The sequence below is a fragment of the Erpetoichthys calabaricus genome, chromosome 16 (assembly GCF_900747795.2).
Source record: "Erpetoichthys calabaricus chromosome 16, fErpCal1.3, whole genome shotgun sequence".
Classification (NCBI taxonomy): domain Eukaryota; kingdom Metazoa; phylum Chordata; class Cladistia; order Polypteriformes; family Polypteridae; genus Erpetoichthys; species Erpetoichthys calabaricus.
Window position 1 is genome coordinate 64,380,028 of NC_041409.2, and position 17,149 is coordinate 64,397,176.

The window sequence follows — 17,149 nt, forward strand, 5'->3', positions numbered from 1 at the left end:
TTAGGGGTTAGTACATTAGAAAGAGACAGTACTGCTGCAATAAATGATTTCATCGAAGGTCACGCAGGGCGCAGCAAGCATCTTGCATAAGGCAGGAACAATCTCTGGACATAGCGCCAGCTCATCACTATTACTGCGCCACCATTTTCCCATGCTTCATAACATGCTTTAACTCCTATCATCATGAAAATTATATCAAGTATACATCTCAGTATTTTAATTATTCAGAGAGCTGTAATATCACGAATGTAATGGATTCTGTGTCCTGTCGGAGGAAGAGGAAGCCCATTTAAGAAGCACATAGTGATTCACGCACATAGAATAACACATACAAAACAAAGCATTTAACATGCTACTTTGATTACGATGGTATTTGAGAAACTAGTAAATTAAGTGATTTAAAGATAAAGTTTATGATGTTCTACTTTAATGACAAAATAAACTACATGATTAAAGTGGAAATTTTGAGATTAAAGTTGACATTTTGAGCTTTTCTCCCCACAGTGTCCCTATTTTTTTTTTCTTTTCTCTGTACCCAAATAAGCTTAAATATGACACTCAGACGGTGGGCCAAGACTCACCTTTTCACGGTGACTTTGATATCTGACAATTTCTTTTTTATTTCGGGCACTGTGCGACTTTGTGAACTTGAGCTTTCGAGTTTCTCTGACACTCTATGTCACTAGATCAGCTTCCTTTTGTTGTTTAAACCACTGTTTAAACCAACAAATAGTACGTTTTTCCTTGCCTCCACTTGATATTTGCTGAAATTCTTCTATTTTCCCCTGTGTTTTTGCCATTGCCTTTTTACAGAACGCTGAGCTTAAGGGCTATTTATATTGATTTGCATATTCAAAGAGGCGAAATTCTGGGAGTAGTTGGGGAGTGGTAGCAGGCGTGTGCACGTGTGTTACTTTTCATACTGACCGGGATTTATGTAGTGGAAGAATGTGGTGAACGCACAGATTTATGCCTCTGGATTTTTTTGTGTGTATGCACATTTCTGCTTTTGTCCTTACACCATGTTTTAGTGTGAATTCTACGCACGGCATTATGCATGAGGCCCCAGGAGATAATAAGCTGAACCAGAACTGCAGTCAGTGCCAGGCAAAACTGGGAGATCAAAAATATACAGTATTGAGTAAACAAGGCAATGGGGCACACAAAAATTTAAAAAAGAAAAAAAAACCTATATAAATGTAAAGTGTAATGTTAATTACTATTACTATTAAATAGTTGAAGTCAAAATCAAAGTCAAAAAAGCAAAAACAAACCTAACACTAGGCCTACTTGGAAAGACAAAGGAACTACTGCTAGAGTTTTATGTCATCTCCAATTGAAGAATACTTTCTATTTGTGACATGGCCATATATACAGGAGTATCCTGTGACATCATTGACAGGACGAATTTTAGTCATGTGACCCATCATTTGTGACATATAAATAATAAACAAAATGACATAAAATACACAAATATAACGTGTATTATAACAATCACAGTCACAATGTTGAAGCAGTTGAGCCTTCCTAAGCTTTGCCTTAAATCCTGCTGGTCCTGCACCCCAGCTGACAAATTGGGTGGCCCCGCCTCTTTAAGCTCCACATACAGGCAGCAGGGCAGAACGCAAACAACATTAGATACACAGCTGACATAAAATAGAACAAAATCAATAAACACCATATACAAATCATAACGATACACAAATACAAAGTCAAAACAGCATTAATAAGACAATATCCTTGCAACCATGCAAAGAATTAAGCAGGCTTAGACAATGGTATGGTAAGGTCTGGTATAAAATAATATGAAAAATTATATTTACATAATCTATACTAATAAAAGGCAAAGCCCTCACTGACTCATTGACTCGCTGACTCTCTCATCACTAATTCTCCAACTTCCCGTGTAGGTAGAAGGCTGAAATTTGGCAGTCTCGTTCCTTACAGCTTACTTTAAAGAGTTAAGCAGGGTTCATTTCGAAATTCTACATGTAACGGTCATAACGGTCGACAACGTCGGCCATGTTAAACTTGCTTATTTATGGCCCCATCTTCACGAAATTTGGTAGGCAGCTTCCCTGCGCTAACTGAAACTGATGTACGTACTTATTTCGGTGGTATGATGCCACTGTCGGCTGAAATTCTATGCGTAACGGTCATAACGGTCGACAACATTCGCCATGTTAACTTTCTTATTTATGGTCCCATCTTCACGAAATTTGGTAGGTGGCTTCCCTGCGCTAACCGAAACCGATGTACGTACTTATTTCAGTGGTATGACACCACTGTCGGCCGCCATATTGAACTTTCCAACGGTCTTTGTTATTTATGGGCCCATCTTCAAGAAATTTGGTATGCGGGTTCCCAACGCTAACTGAATCCTACTTACGTACATATATACGTCCATAGCCTGCAGCTCAGTCACCATGTGAGGCGGTGTTGGGTTCCCCATCCCCACGCCTCCCACGTAGTTGGCTGCCTGCCTATATAAGGCCATCCGTCGCTCCATTCTCTTCATTCCCTTCCTTGCTTCGCCACGGTATGCATGCACATCTCCCTGCTGATAACTGCAGCCTTTTTATTTAATCCACGGTTTCTCTGCTGTTTTATTGTTCGTTTATTACGATTATAGTTATTGTGTAGGTATTTTAGACTTAGTTTACATTGTTCAGGTACCCATTTCCTTTATCATTCCAACCGTACCCCCATTAACATGTCTATCGAGGTGATCACCATCGATCAAAGAACTGTCACTTACCGAGTGGTTTCCATGCCCGGAGATGGCGCCTGCCTTTTCCATTCTCTGTGTTACATATTGCACGGCCATATCAGGCTCACTCTTGATATCCGGAAGAACATTGTGTCTTATGTATTGAATGACTGGGACAGGTTCAAGGTGTGGACTGATGATGGTAGAGGAGATAATTATACTACACAGGAGCACTATAAGAGTGAAATGCTTAAGCCCTTCACCAATGGTTCTGCACATGAGTTGATGGCTGCCGCTGAATTGTTCAGTTGTCGCTTTCAAGTGTACCGAAATGGCCAAATATTTTACACCTTTGGACAACCGCCAATGCCTCTTACAAAACCTTCTTCAAAATGTTTACCCCAATCTACGAAATCTCCACAAAAATGACGTGTCATGGTTGAGGGAGTGAGCTATCCTGACACCAAGAAATGACATGACTATGACTATAAACCACATTTTACTTCAAGAACTACCTTCACAACAGAAAACATATCAGTCTGTGGATTCAGTTGTAGAAGTGGAAGACGCGATGCACTATCCGGTAGAGTTTCTCCACACTCTGAATCCTCCATGCACTCCTGAGCATAATCAAATTTTGAAGGTTGGGGCACCAATAATGTTACTGAGAAACTTACAGCCACCGAAACTTTGTAACAGCACGAGACTTCAGGTCACATGTCTGCAAAAGAACCTAATTGAGGCAACTATTTTTACTGGCAGTGCCTCAGGGGAGAGAGTTTTTATTCCTCGCATCCCCGTTATACCCTCTGATCTCCCATTTCAATTCAAACGCCTCCAATTTCCAGTAAGGCTCTGCTTCGAAATGACAATTAATAAGTCTCAGGGACAGACCCTACAAAAGGTTGGCATTGATTTGAGGCAAGATTGCTTTTCACATGGCCAACTGTATGTTGCATGCTCAAGAGTAAGCTCAGCGCACAGCTTGGTCATATTACAACTGGAAGGCCGAACTGACAACGTGGTATATGAACAGATCCTTAAGAAATAATTATTGGTATATTTTCCCTCATTTTAAAAAGGTTTACTTTCCTTCTTAATAAAAATTTTAAGGCAGTACTTGCCGCTGCAAAGCGCGGGTATTTTGCTAGTAAAAAATAACAAAAACATTAAGCAAACAAGAAATATACTTGAGCTAAAGCAATAACCCATGCTGTACGATAACAACTCTCTTATTATCTATAGCCATTTGTCCTTTTCCTGAACCTTCTTAATGTTTATTAAACTATTTAAGTATCTAAAAAAATATCATTAGTTATAATTATACATTACATGCCAGTAACCAATAAAATGATGACGGCACTAGTAGGTCAGTAAGTAAATGAACATCTTAATTATATTATAATAAAATATTTCTCTATTTTGCAGAGATAATTGGTAAAAAAAATTATACTTGTATATGCTTTAATTAAAAAATCTAATTACTTACTGCATATTTCTGTTTGTCTATTACTGTTAACATTGTCAATTAAATAAAAAGCACAGATAATTACGAATAGTGAGAAGTTTTGAAATATATTGAATGTGCACATACTAATTATAAATGCTTGTAATTGGCCATTACTATTAACAGGCTGCACCCAAAACTAATTAGAAGCATTTTTACTGTGGAATAACAAGTGCAGCAATAATCTAATTAGAAACATTTATCATTATTATTAACACATGCAGCAGAAAACTAATTAGAAGAATTTGTCATTTTTATTTACAAATTTGGTATATGGCTAATTGGAAGCATTTGTAATTATTATTTTAATATTCAGTGGAAAACCAATTAAAAGAATCTCTAATTTCATTGAACAATTTCAGCAAGCCTGAAAGTCTTGAAGAAGAATTTCTAGCAGACATTGGCAACTTCACTAAACGCCATTTAAGCAGCCACTTTAATGAAGGAGCAGCCTTCAAAATTTTCTCTTGCTTGTCTTCTTTGCGCATTGACTAGCTAAGCCCCTGAAAGCAAGGAGGTTGTCTAATCTGAAAGGCCATTGAGACTCCTATCTCTTCCTTGTCTGCAAACAATGTGACTTTCCTTTGAAAGGAAGTTGACTTTTTAGAATCTGCGTCACACAAGACATTGATAAATACCTCTCGAAAATTCTCTTTATTTATTTTTTATTACTCTTGTCAAAACGGCCCCTAATTAGGACATCTTGAGTGCACTGGGGAATCATGGAGGTGACTTCTAACACACTACTGTAACTGAACTTATGGACATATTTTCAAGAAGTCTGTTTCCTTTTTAGTTAAGCCCTTCTTGAGGTTTGCTGGAAGCTGGCACCTCACTAATAAAGGAAGGTGTAGGAGATTCTACCAGACCTAATTATAAATAATATTTTGGCTAAATGAGGACAGTGGTCAAGCACCTTGTGCCAAATGACCATATAGTAAGAGTATGCAAAAATTCAGAGTCATTGGAGGGGGAAACTCTCATTCTGTGATATCTCAGCAGTGTTGATTAGAGAATAATTGTACTCTATTGGTCCAAATTTAAGTTCAATCAGTGAGGGACCAATGGGTGTCCCTGCTGGGATGGGTCCTACTCCCTTACCTGCCCCGGAGGCCAGATGATACGAAGCACAGCTGGGGAGCAGTGATATTCTCCTGTCATGCCAGGACAAGACAGCAGGAAGAGATTGCAGCAGCAGCAGCAGCTGTTCCAGGTTGGCATTCTAGCAACCACAGAGAAACACGTGAGATGGACCAAGGAATAGGGAAGAACAGCACAGTGGGCAACAGCCTACTATGGGCAGTACATCCCTCTTTATACGAGGTGGCAGCATCCTTTCTGAAGGACCCCTGTATGGACACACGCAGGGCAGCATAGGAGTTATGGTCCCAGGGGTTTGTTCTCATGGGTTCTGTGGACACCACCAGGGGGTGCTGTGGAATACTGATAGCACAAAGACCATTGGGGTCCTGTCAGACCCAGAGGTGCTTCCCTGGCTAATAGATTGACCTCTGGAAGTACTCAGGGGACTGGAGTTAAAACCGAGCCCTCCACTCGACTTGGATGGAGAACCAGGATTAAGTGGAAAAGACTTCATGGGACATGAAGGAGGAGGAACTTAAAGCCTGTTGTATATATTGAAGTAAGGAAATTGGAAACCTAGTGAAGGTCCTGTTGAATAGATGCCTTTAGATCAACCCAGGACTGTGAAGTTGTGTTAGGGGGTTAGGGCTCAGCAATGCTTCTTACAAGCCACAAGCCTTAACAGTGACATTTACAGCCTCCTTAAGCCCAAGGCATTTCATGAGCACAAAAAGCACTTCAAAGGGTGAGGCCACCTGACAGCCATTTTGAACAACGGATCCATACTAATGAAACTGACAATTGTAGGGACTGACTGTTAGAGTAAAGGGGAAAAAAAGAAGTAAGCCAAAAGAGCAACAGAAATTCTCAGAAGTACATATGCACGAGGTCAGGAGAAAACCCTAGCAAACATGTCTTAGGCAAAATAGCAGGGCAGAATCATAGTTAACACCCCTAAGCAAAAACATTCAAGGAGATAAGACTGCCATACTGTATATGGGTGGCACAGTGGTTAGTGCAGCTACCTCACAGCTCCAGTGCTCCATTAACAAATGCCAGTCTGGAACCGTGCGGAGCTTAGATGTTCTCCTGTAGGTCTTCTGCTCTTTCTTTCCAACAGATATTTCTGTTTTGTAGCCTGGCCACATTAAATAAGCTCTGTGGAAATGAGTAAATGTGTGCATGGTCATAGCTGGACTGGCATTGTCTTAAGGTATTGGTTCACATCTTACACTCAAAGCTCCTTTTGACCTTAAATTGGGTAAGTGGGTCAGAAAATGTAAGGAGGAGTAAGTGAAAGAGTGCAAGAACTTGAACATGAAACAGACACGTCTGAAACCCCATTCACTTACAAAAAACTCAGTTTTCTCTGAAATCAGCTGAAACAGTATTTGATATCCGCAATTCTTTATATCACATTTAATAGAATAGAAACTTTGTTTTTGATTTATGAACGAGGATATTATTTTAAAATATTAAACAAAGGAAAATGCCATGGACAAAAAAATATTGGTGATCTTAACAGTATTTCTTAGCACAGCCTTAGGGGACAATAACTGTTATTAAGCTCTTTCTGTAGCTCTGTGTACGATGGCTGCACTTCTTGACTGGCTGTTCAGTCATCTCTTCTTCAATTCTTTCAAGTCTGATGGGCACCCTCTCCCTAATGCCCCTTTCAGCTCTTTCACTAGTTGTTAAATACAGTAGGATTCAGATCTTAGTAGGCCATTTCAGAATGGTTCAAAATTTTGCTCTTCTTCACCCTTGAGTGCTTTTTGAAGTATGCTTTGGGTCATTCCTGCTGGAGGATCCATGACCTGCGACCGAGACACACATTTCTGATACTGGACTATATGTTTAACCCCAAAATGCCCTGATTGCCTGCTGATTTGATTGTCCTCATCACAGATTCATCGCTGAACCTTCTCCATGTTTTATAGTACTGATGGTGTTCTTTTCTTTGTTTTTTAACTGCGAACAGAGTGTTTGTATGTTTGACTAAAATAAGCTCTCATTCTGTTCATTCGCTCAGAAGAACTGTGACTTGTCAGCATGCATTGTGGCAAACTCCACAGCTTGTTCGTGTTTCAGTCTTAGAAGTGGGATCTTTCTAGGTGTTCCAGAGAGCAAGGGATGGTGTGACACAAAACTTGCTGCTTGAGCTTGGACTTGTTTTGAAGTTTTCCATGGTTCTTTCTCCACCATTCAAATTGCCTTTCTATTCAAAATTCAGCCAATTTTCTCATGTAATCAACATCCTGGGATGTTGGCTTCAGAAGCCTGGGCCTCAAACATTTTGATAATATGAGTAACAGCAGTGACAGGAACATCAAGTTCTTTGGAGATGGTCTTGTCGCCTTTATGTTGGCTATGCTTGGCTGTTACTGACTGTCTTGCCACCTCGTACCATTCTCCTCTTTTCCTTCTCCTTTCCATGTTTGGTGTGCCACAACACAGTTGAGTGAATTCTTTTCTCCATTTAAAGTGGTTGAATGAGTGATTATAAAATTGAAGATTGGCATAGGCCACAATACATGCATCATGTAACTGAAATTTTTAGGTTGGCATATTTGCACCAAATAATATTAAAGACCATATAGGGGACCATTTGTTGGGTTCTGACGTTGTTTGGCGTGTCTTACCTCTTTTATTGGTCTTGTTGTCTTCTTCATTGCTGTTCACGTCTTGCTGCTAAAACTGCTTGAAGCAGCAACATTAGCTGTTTCCTGACTATCTCTAAGGCCACTCTCATTAGTCTCACTGCAGTATGTATGGCTTGTTCAAATCATCATTTTGGTTTATTTGTTTATTTTTTTAGGTTGCAAATGTCAAGTATAGTTTTCAGCAAAACAGCTTGAGTAGTAATTTCCTCAAGGTATATAAGGAAAAAATGAAAATCTTAGTCGTTAGTAAAAATGGAAGTAATGAGGTTAATAGAAATAAATTGAATCCCTTAGCATTAAAAGTCAATTCAGAAGTCAAGAATTTAGGTGTAACCATGGACTCTGACCTATTCATTAAATCACACATTAACCAGATTCTTAAGACTGCATTTTTTCATTTAAGGAAGACTGCAAAACTACCTGATTGTATCATCCGACTCACGTTTAAAGACTTAAAAAAACAACTCTATATTTAAGGACTCTAATTCTTTTAATTCTATATCTATCTTATGTAAATGTGCAGTATTTATTTTTGTATACTATTTATTCTTATCTCATTTTAATTTGATTTTTCTTTCCTTGTATCTATTTCTTTGACATATTGCAAAGCACTTTGAGCCGCATCCTTTGAATGAAAATGTGCTATTGAAATAAATGTTGTTGTTATCTTTTGTTTATCCCTCTTTTTAAAATTTTCCTTTTATTGCTCCACTAGGCTCTTATTTTCAATGACCATTGTGTACAGTAGAGGGTGCTGCAGCACCCCAAACCTCAGACACCACCAATGAACACAAGTCCTAGGTATAAATAAGTGATTTATTTAACATTTAATACAATGATCTCAAAAGTTCTACAATGCACACAGTACCTCTTTAGCTCTTCTGTTCTTCTATTGTGAATTTCCCCTTGGGATTAATAAAGTATCTATCTATCTATCTATCTATCTATCTATCTATCTATCTATCTATCTATCTATCTATCTATCTATCTATCTATCTATCTATCTATCTATCTATCTATTCCTCTCCTCCACACCTCCAGGCAAGTGTTGTCCTCCTTCCTCCCAATTCCGACTCGCCTGGATATGGCAGGGCAGTTCCTTTTATCTTGGACCCAGGAGTACTTCCAGTGCTAGGGCATAGCCCAATGGAAGCACTTCTGGATCAGCCAGAACTCCTAAGGACCATGGGGGATAGTCTGATATAGCACCTCCTGGTAGTACCCAGGGACCTCTACAGCACTACAACCCCCAGCATACCCGGTGGTTGTCCATGGATGTACCTGTCCCCAAGGATGCCGCAATATAGCCATTCGGGGGAGTATGAAATAATTCTGCGCCCCCTGTCCTTCCTTTAAGCTGGACTCCCGGCCAGGTAATGTTCCTCCATTGATTCCATTTGGGATGCCAGCATACCCATCCCTTACAGGGCATCGTATGCCCTGACCTCCTGCCTCTTTTCAGGCAGGTTTTCTTCCTTGCCTTCTGGTGTGGCACGTGAAGGGAGTCCAATCCAGGAAGGATGTCGTCTCTGCCTGCCACGCCTTACACCTTCCATCGTGACATTTTCTCTTTTGCAACATTTTACATCAAATATACAATCTCATAAAAGTGACCTATGAGACACCTGCTCTGACCATGCCTAGACACTAATAATTTTCATTTGAACGCTTTTTATTTAGGTGTAGTCTTACAGGTTTAGGTTTAGGTTTAGTCGTGAGAATCAAAGTGGGATAGTAGTGTGTGCTGGTAAAAACTTTGATGTTTCCTGTAACTACACTAACTTCTGTATTATAACTATACACTTCTTTCTTTTCTCTCGCATATGTGACGGCCCTGTTGCAAGCAGGGCACCAGGATGCACACACAAGTCATCTGATGGTAGATCAGGCCATGATCCCACTACTTGGCAACTTATCCCATCTTATGGTGTGATGAAAAACTTACATATGTTTGTATGAAAATAAATTCCCACCTTTGCCCCCATGTTCTTGTTGTAAGATTCATTTTAAAGTAACAGCTGCGATGCACCATATTGCTTTCCTTTATAATCTCCAACATTTATGTCATGTGTTCTTTTAATCTCCAATCGCTTAAATTAAATTGAGTTATTTCCTTCCATTTTCTTTACAGCTAAACTTTCAAACTTTGACCCTGGATTTATATTCCACATCTTAGTTTTAGGTGGCCAACAGATATTAGACGTAGTAGTCTGTGAAAAGGTCTCAGAAATCGAAGCGTTCTTAATAAGAGTAAAACAAGCTGAAAAACAAAATGCCTGATTTTACTGCAAGACGCTCGTTGATCACAGGACACACTTATACTAATTTAAAGACACAAACTCATCTAAACTGCCATTTTTTGGAATTCAAGAGATAAACCAGAATATGACAAACCTATGCAGACCCAAAGACAGCACATAAAGCCCACCAAGACAGGACCAAGTGAACCGTGACTCCTGGAGGTGGGAGACAGCAGCACTAACGCCATACCACTATGTAATAAAAAAAAGTCACTCAAAATCATATACATGAAGTAAAAAAGAAAGAAAAAGAAGGTAAACAAGCATTCAAAAATAAACATCGTGTTCAAAAGAGCAAACAGACTTTCAAGATTAAACAAGCTGAAAATCTGAAAGATGAGTAGCAGACTTGATATTCACAAAAGCACATTTGAATGCAGCGTGAACATTTTCATTTGGTGGAGGTTTTTTTTTATCATATGTTCCGCACAATGGCCACAGGGAGTATGAACACAAGAGCATAACAATGAAAAAAAGGCTTTAGATAAAATGAAAAGAGGTTTGGTATTTGGGCGGCACATAAAACTTTTTTATTACACTTTCTAGGAGGAAGGAGAGGCAGCTTGTAGGTTTATCTAATAAGAAATTTCATTTTCACTGCTTATCAGAATTCTACATCCCACCATATCAGGCCAGAGACATGAAGGGCAGACACTTCTGTATAAATGTAGCTGGCACAGCAGTTAAGGCTGCTGTCTATGGCCAGCAGGTTAGTTTTACTGGCAACTCTTAAATCTATCCAGTAGGTGTGTGTCTAACTGTGTCCTGTGAGGGGGTGACACGTTGTACACAGCTCATTCCTACTGTCCACCAGATTCACCTGACTCCTTGTCCCTGAATAGGATTAGGCACATTCAAAAATGGCTGGTTGGCTGGATGGTTCACCAGCTCAAGGTGAAATGATATTCAAGGAACAATTAGTCAATGGGCATGCATAATGGACAGAAGCGGAAAGAACTAAAGCTCTTCGGTGAATCAAACGGGTGCAATTACTTGGTTGAATTTTGGAAAGAAATTTCTCTGGGAATTCAAGTTTTATGTGTTTATAGGGTGACAGATATCTCACTGGTAAGGGATTCACACATGAGTTTCCTGAACCCTCTTGAGCAGACTTTTTGCTCATCTTGAAAGGTAGTTGGCAGTGGAAAGCAAAGGGGGTATCAAAAAGAGTTGTTCATGACCTGTAGTATAACGTAACATTTTTAAACCCACCTCATCTAATTCTGGGTCTCTCACCTACTGCCAGAGCAGTTCTTCAGATCAATACCAGAGGGAAACCATTCTTGATTGCCTAAAGAACCACCCACAAGAAGGTTCCAGAAAGAACTTGTTTTAGATCCGCAACAGGTTCCATAAATAAACCTGAATTGATCATAAAAGATTTGTGAAATACCAATGGATTTCCAATTTTAATTCTTTCTTACAATAACACTAGCTATGTTCAGGTTTTCTTGATCTGTTAGTATCCTGCTAAGTTGCCTACTATATCCTCTTAAAAGTAAAGGTGCCAGAGTGGTTCTTCAGAGTGATGCCATGAGAGATCCATTTTTGGTTTCCAAAAAACCCATCCACATGAAGGTTCCAGAAAAAAAACTTATTTATTGGGATTTGTAACAAGGCTCAATGCAGTAAATAACCATAAGTAGATGGTAACAGATCTGTGAAACATGAATGGGTTCCTGATTTTAGAAGGACTCTCACTGCATACCATAACACAGGCTAAGTTCAGGTTTTCTTAGTCTGTTTAGCATCCTGCTAGGTAGCCAACTATACATTAAAGATTTCAGTTTGCTTTTCTACATTTTAGGACTTTGTCAAAGTACAAAGAACAAGCTTCATATGCAGAGAACCCTTCTCAAAATGAAATGGTGCTTGGTCAAGCAACAGTTCTATGAGAAACCATAAAACCCATTAAAGAACCAATATCTAATATTTCTGTTTTGGGAACCTTTTCCTAACCCAAAAGAACCAACTTCACATGCAAAGAACTGTTTCCAGAATTAAATCTTTCTTTGTTATGCTGTGGTTCAATGAGGAACCACACCACCAAGTACCATTAAAGAACCAGAATTTTTAAGAGTGTAATTTAATGGGGGTAGGGTGTAATCAGCCATGGAGAGGATACCAGCTAATCACAGGTGTGGAAGAAAGTCACACAGAGACAATCCAGGCAGAAGGAAGCTTATCAACACATATTTATTTTCTTCTCAAGAGAAGGGAGCATCCCTGTGGCCAGTTGTGGTCCATAAACTGAGGAACATAATCTTATTTATAGCCACTTTGTTATCAGAATAGGCTTATACAGTACAACACATGATATAAAGTTAACATTCTACTGATTGATTCTTTCAGAGGTATGATTTAATCGCACTGCACAATACTTCATTGATTTGCTTATTTGCTGATTATACGCTGTCCACTTTATCTTCTTTATTCTAAAGGGCTAAAGTGCAAACTGTGTATGAGCAGTTTAACAATGTTTAGCATTCCATTCTTCCCTACCTGGCACAATTGCATTTTACAGATGCAATTTACAGAAACATTACATTCTAACCTTACAGTTTCCTAGCAGGGTATTCCACTGCTCTAAAGTATGCTACCGCTCCCATTAAAGCAAAAACATTGCCATTTTCTTTCACACAGGGCACACTCAGACACATCCATATTTACTAAATGGAGCCAATTTAGAGCCGCTAATGAATGTAACATACTCGTATTCCAGTGTATCTCACTGAGAGTCTCCTTCTCAAACTTACTGCCTCTCGCACACTTAGATCTCAGTCTCAAAATCTGTTAGTTGTTCCACATATGAGATTAAAAACAAGGGGGGATAGAGCCTTTCAATCATATGCACCGAAGATTTGGAACAATCTCCCTCCTCACCTTTATATCCCTGACTCTGTGGACTCTTAAAAGAACAGTTACAAACTTTCTTGTTTAGCCATAATTTTACTCAGTGTCTCTGTGTGGCTTGTCGTATGGTGGGTGCGGCAACATGCTGTATTCAGTGCATGATCCCAACCTTCTTCTTATTGTTATTAATTTTATTATTATTTCTATTTATTTATTTTAATTTACTTAATGTATTTGTTAGATTTTACTCTACTCTGTACCTTAATGCATCTATGTCTTGCCTAGCGTCATCTTTTTCTTTTCTTTTATTATACAACACTTTGTGACTTCTTGTCTGTGAAAAGTGCTTTATAAATAAACTTTATTTACTTACTTACTTGCACAACAAGAAGGTGGCAAGTCCACACTGAGATAGTGACCCAGGTTTCATTCTGAACCCCTTGGAGCTGTGAGGTCACAATTGTAACAAATTGCCACCCTTTAATATTGAAAACGTCCGAGAGCAAGGAAAAAAAGAATACACCACACCATTCAAACAGTGGGTGCTGCAAGGACAGATTCCATACCAATCACATCATTGTCACCCACTATCACTCTTAAAAGGAAAGGTGCCAGAGGGGCTCTTCAGGGGGTGTCCAACTCCAGTCCTGGTTGGCCACAGTGGCTGCAGGTTTTCATTCTAATTCTTTTCCTAATCAGCTAGCAGTTTTCACTGCTAATAACTTCTTTTCCCTTCATTTTAATAGCATTTGTTTTTAAGGATTTGGTCCTCTGAATTGATTCTTTTCTTCATTAAATGACAGCCAAACAGAAATGACACGTGAAACGAGTTGGCAGATTACCAGCTAAATTGGGGCTTCAAACTCCAATCAATTTCACTCCAACAAGTTTCTTAATGAGAAGCTGATTCTTGCTGTTAATTAAGCCCGTTATTTGTTTCCACGTCTTGTTGCTGCACTCATTCTGCTACAGCAGACATTTCCAAAACTGTTGATTTTCTGTTTTTATCTAGGAACACCATCAAAATGTTTCGGTGGCCTGAGAGGTCAGCCTTTCTGAGGCCGTCACTTTTCTTTATTTTCATATAGTGTGTGAGGGGCACAGGTGAGCTGGTCATGTTGCAGCTTGTTTTGTGTCTCATTATCGTTTGGCCTGAGTCAAGTTAATTAAAACTAAGGCAAAACAAGTTAATTAGCAGGAAAAACTGGTCATTAATTAAGATGGTTACAATAAAAACCTGCAGCTACTGTGGCCCTCCAGAACCGGAGTTCAACACCCCTGCCATAGGGGAACCAATTTTGAAACCCAAGAGACCCATCCAAAAGTTCCAGAAAGACCAGTTATTTATTGAGATCCATAACAGTCTCCATATAGTAAATAACCATGAATAGATGGCGCTAGGTTAAGAAGAGAGGTGATGATTACTGAGCAGCAGTATGGTTTCATGCCAGGAAAGAGTATCACAGATGCGATGTTTGCTCTGAGGATGTTGATGGAGAAGTTTAGAGAAGGCCAGAAGGAGTTGCATTGTGTCTTGGTGGACCTGGAGAAAGCATATGACAGGGTGCCTCGGAGTGGCAGAGCAGTATGTAAGGGTGGTACAGGATATGTACGAGGGAAGTGTGACTGTGGTGAGGTCTGCGGTAGGAGTGACGGATGCATTCAAGGTGGAGGTGGGATTACATCAGGGATCAGCTCTGAGCCCTTTCTTATTTTCAATGGTGATGGACAGGTTGACAGATGAAATTAGACAGGAGTCCCCCCGGACTATGATTTGTGGTGATGACATTGTGATCTGTAGCGATAGTAGGGAGCAGATTAAGGAGACCCTGGAGAGGTGGAGATATGCTCTAGAGAGGAGAGGCATAAAAGTCAGTAGGAACAAGACAGAATACATGTGTGTAAATGAGAGGGAGGTCAGTGGAATGGTGAGGATGCAGGGAGTAGAGTTGGCGAAGGTGGATGAGTTTAAATACTTGGGATCAACAGTACAGAGTAATGGGGATTGTGGAAGAGAGGTGAAAAAGAGAGTGAAGGCAGGGTCGAATGGATGGATAAGAGTGTCAGGAGTGATTTGTGACAGATGGATATCAGCAAGCGGCACGGTGGCGCAGTGGGTAGCGCTGCTGCCTCGCAGTTGGAAGACCTGGGGACCTGGGTTCGCTTCCCGGGTCCTCCCTGTGTGGAGTTTGCATGTTCTCCCCGTGTCTGCGTGGGTTTCCTCCGGGCGCTCCGGTTTCCTCCCACAGTCCAAAGACATGCAGGTTAGGTGGATTGGCGATTCTACATTGGCCCTAGTGTGTGCTTGGTGTGTGGGTGTGTTTGTGTGTGTCCTGCGTTGGGTTGGCACCCTGCCCGGGATTGGTTCCTGCCTTGTGCCCTGTGTTGGCTGGGATTGGCTCCAGCAGACCCCTGTGACCCTGTGTTCGGATTCAGCGGGTTGGAAAATGGATGGATGGATATCAGCAACAGTGAAAAGGGAAGGTCTACAGGATGGTAGTGAGACCAGCTATGTTATATGGGTTGGAGACGGTGGCACTGACCAGAAAGCAGGAGACAGAGCTGGAGGTGGCAGAGTTAAAGATGCTAAGATTTGCACTGGGTGTGATGAGGATGGATAGGATTAGAAATGAGGACATTAGAGGGTCAGCTCAAGTTGGACGGTTGGGAAACAAAATCAGAGAGGCGAGATTGCGTTGGTTTGGACATGTGCAGAGGAGAGATGCTGGGTATATTGGGAGAAGGATGCTAAGGATAGAGCTGCCAGGGAAGAGGAAAAGAGGAAGGCCTAAGCAAAGGTTTATGGATGTGGTGAGAGAGGACATGCAGGTGATGGGTGTAACAGAATAAGATGCAGAGGACAGAAAGATATGGAAGAAGATGATCCGCTGTGGCGACCTCTAATGGGAGTAGCCGAAAGAAGGGGAAGAAGAAGATGGCAACAGAAATACCAATGTGTTATGATTTCAAAAAGATTCTTGCTTTATTTACACCCAGTTTAAGTGCAGTTTCCTTACTGTGCTAGGTAGCCTGCTGTACATTAATGATTTGGGGTTTTGATTTCAACATATTAAGAAGTTTTTCAAAACGCAAAGAAGCAGAATGAAACAGTCATTTGTCAAATAATAGTTCTACAAAGAACCACACAACCCAGTACAGAACTGTATACAGCATTGCTATTTAAGAACAATTCTTTTTTTTAAGAATGTAAACCCCCATTTTGCTCTATTTGCTCACCCACCCTATCTCATACCTTCCTCCAAATATTGCTGAGTGGAGGTGAATGTCATTCAGTGGGCCTTATCAATGGCAGGGGTAAACCAGAGAATTTAATATTCTGGCAAACCGCTAAAAGTCAATATAAAAAAAAAAATCTGATAACATTTTTAACGTTGCATAAAAAAACCCTCAAAAAATGTAGCCCTCGTCATGTAGCTGGGATGGTTAAATGTGTGGAAATGAGCTCTCACCACGAGGAAACATTCGCTGGTATAATGAACTTCTGCGGAGATTTAGTGGTTCAGTAATCAGGCAGGAGACCCAGCGATAAGCAGATTTCCTGCCCTTTCAAACCCGGGATTAGAGGATGAAGGAGCAGCGAGGAGCGGCGAATGGCTCCGCATCGCTAAGTTGGAGGAAAAGTTTCATTTGCTTCCGAAAATCCTCTCCAGCGTTGCGCACCATCAACATGTATATTCAGAAATGCAATTTTCTCGTGTTCCTCGGGGTTTAACTTTCAAAAGTCAGTAAGATATGGATTTTCGGTGAAATGTCACCTTGTACACACCTGATCCTTTCAAATCTCATTCCTGCCGAATGCTACAACTTGACAGCTTGACAAGTAAAATACCACAAAGCACGAGGCTGGTGAGGAGAAGTAAAAAAAAAGAAAGAAAGAAAAAGAATAAAGGGGGAAAACGCCTTTGTTGTTTAGTTCCACAATTATCGCACAGGTAGCGCGAGGTGCCACGTTCGCCTTTCAACTGCCGCCGTCGTCTGAGCGACTCAGCGCCAGCGTCGCGCATTTGAACTT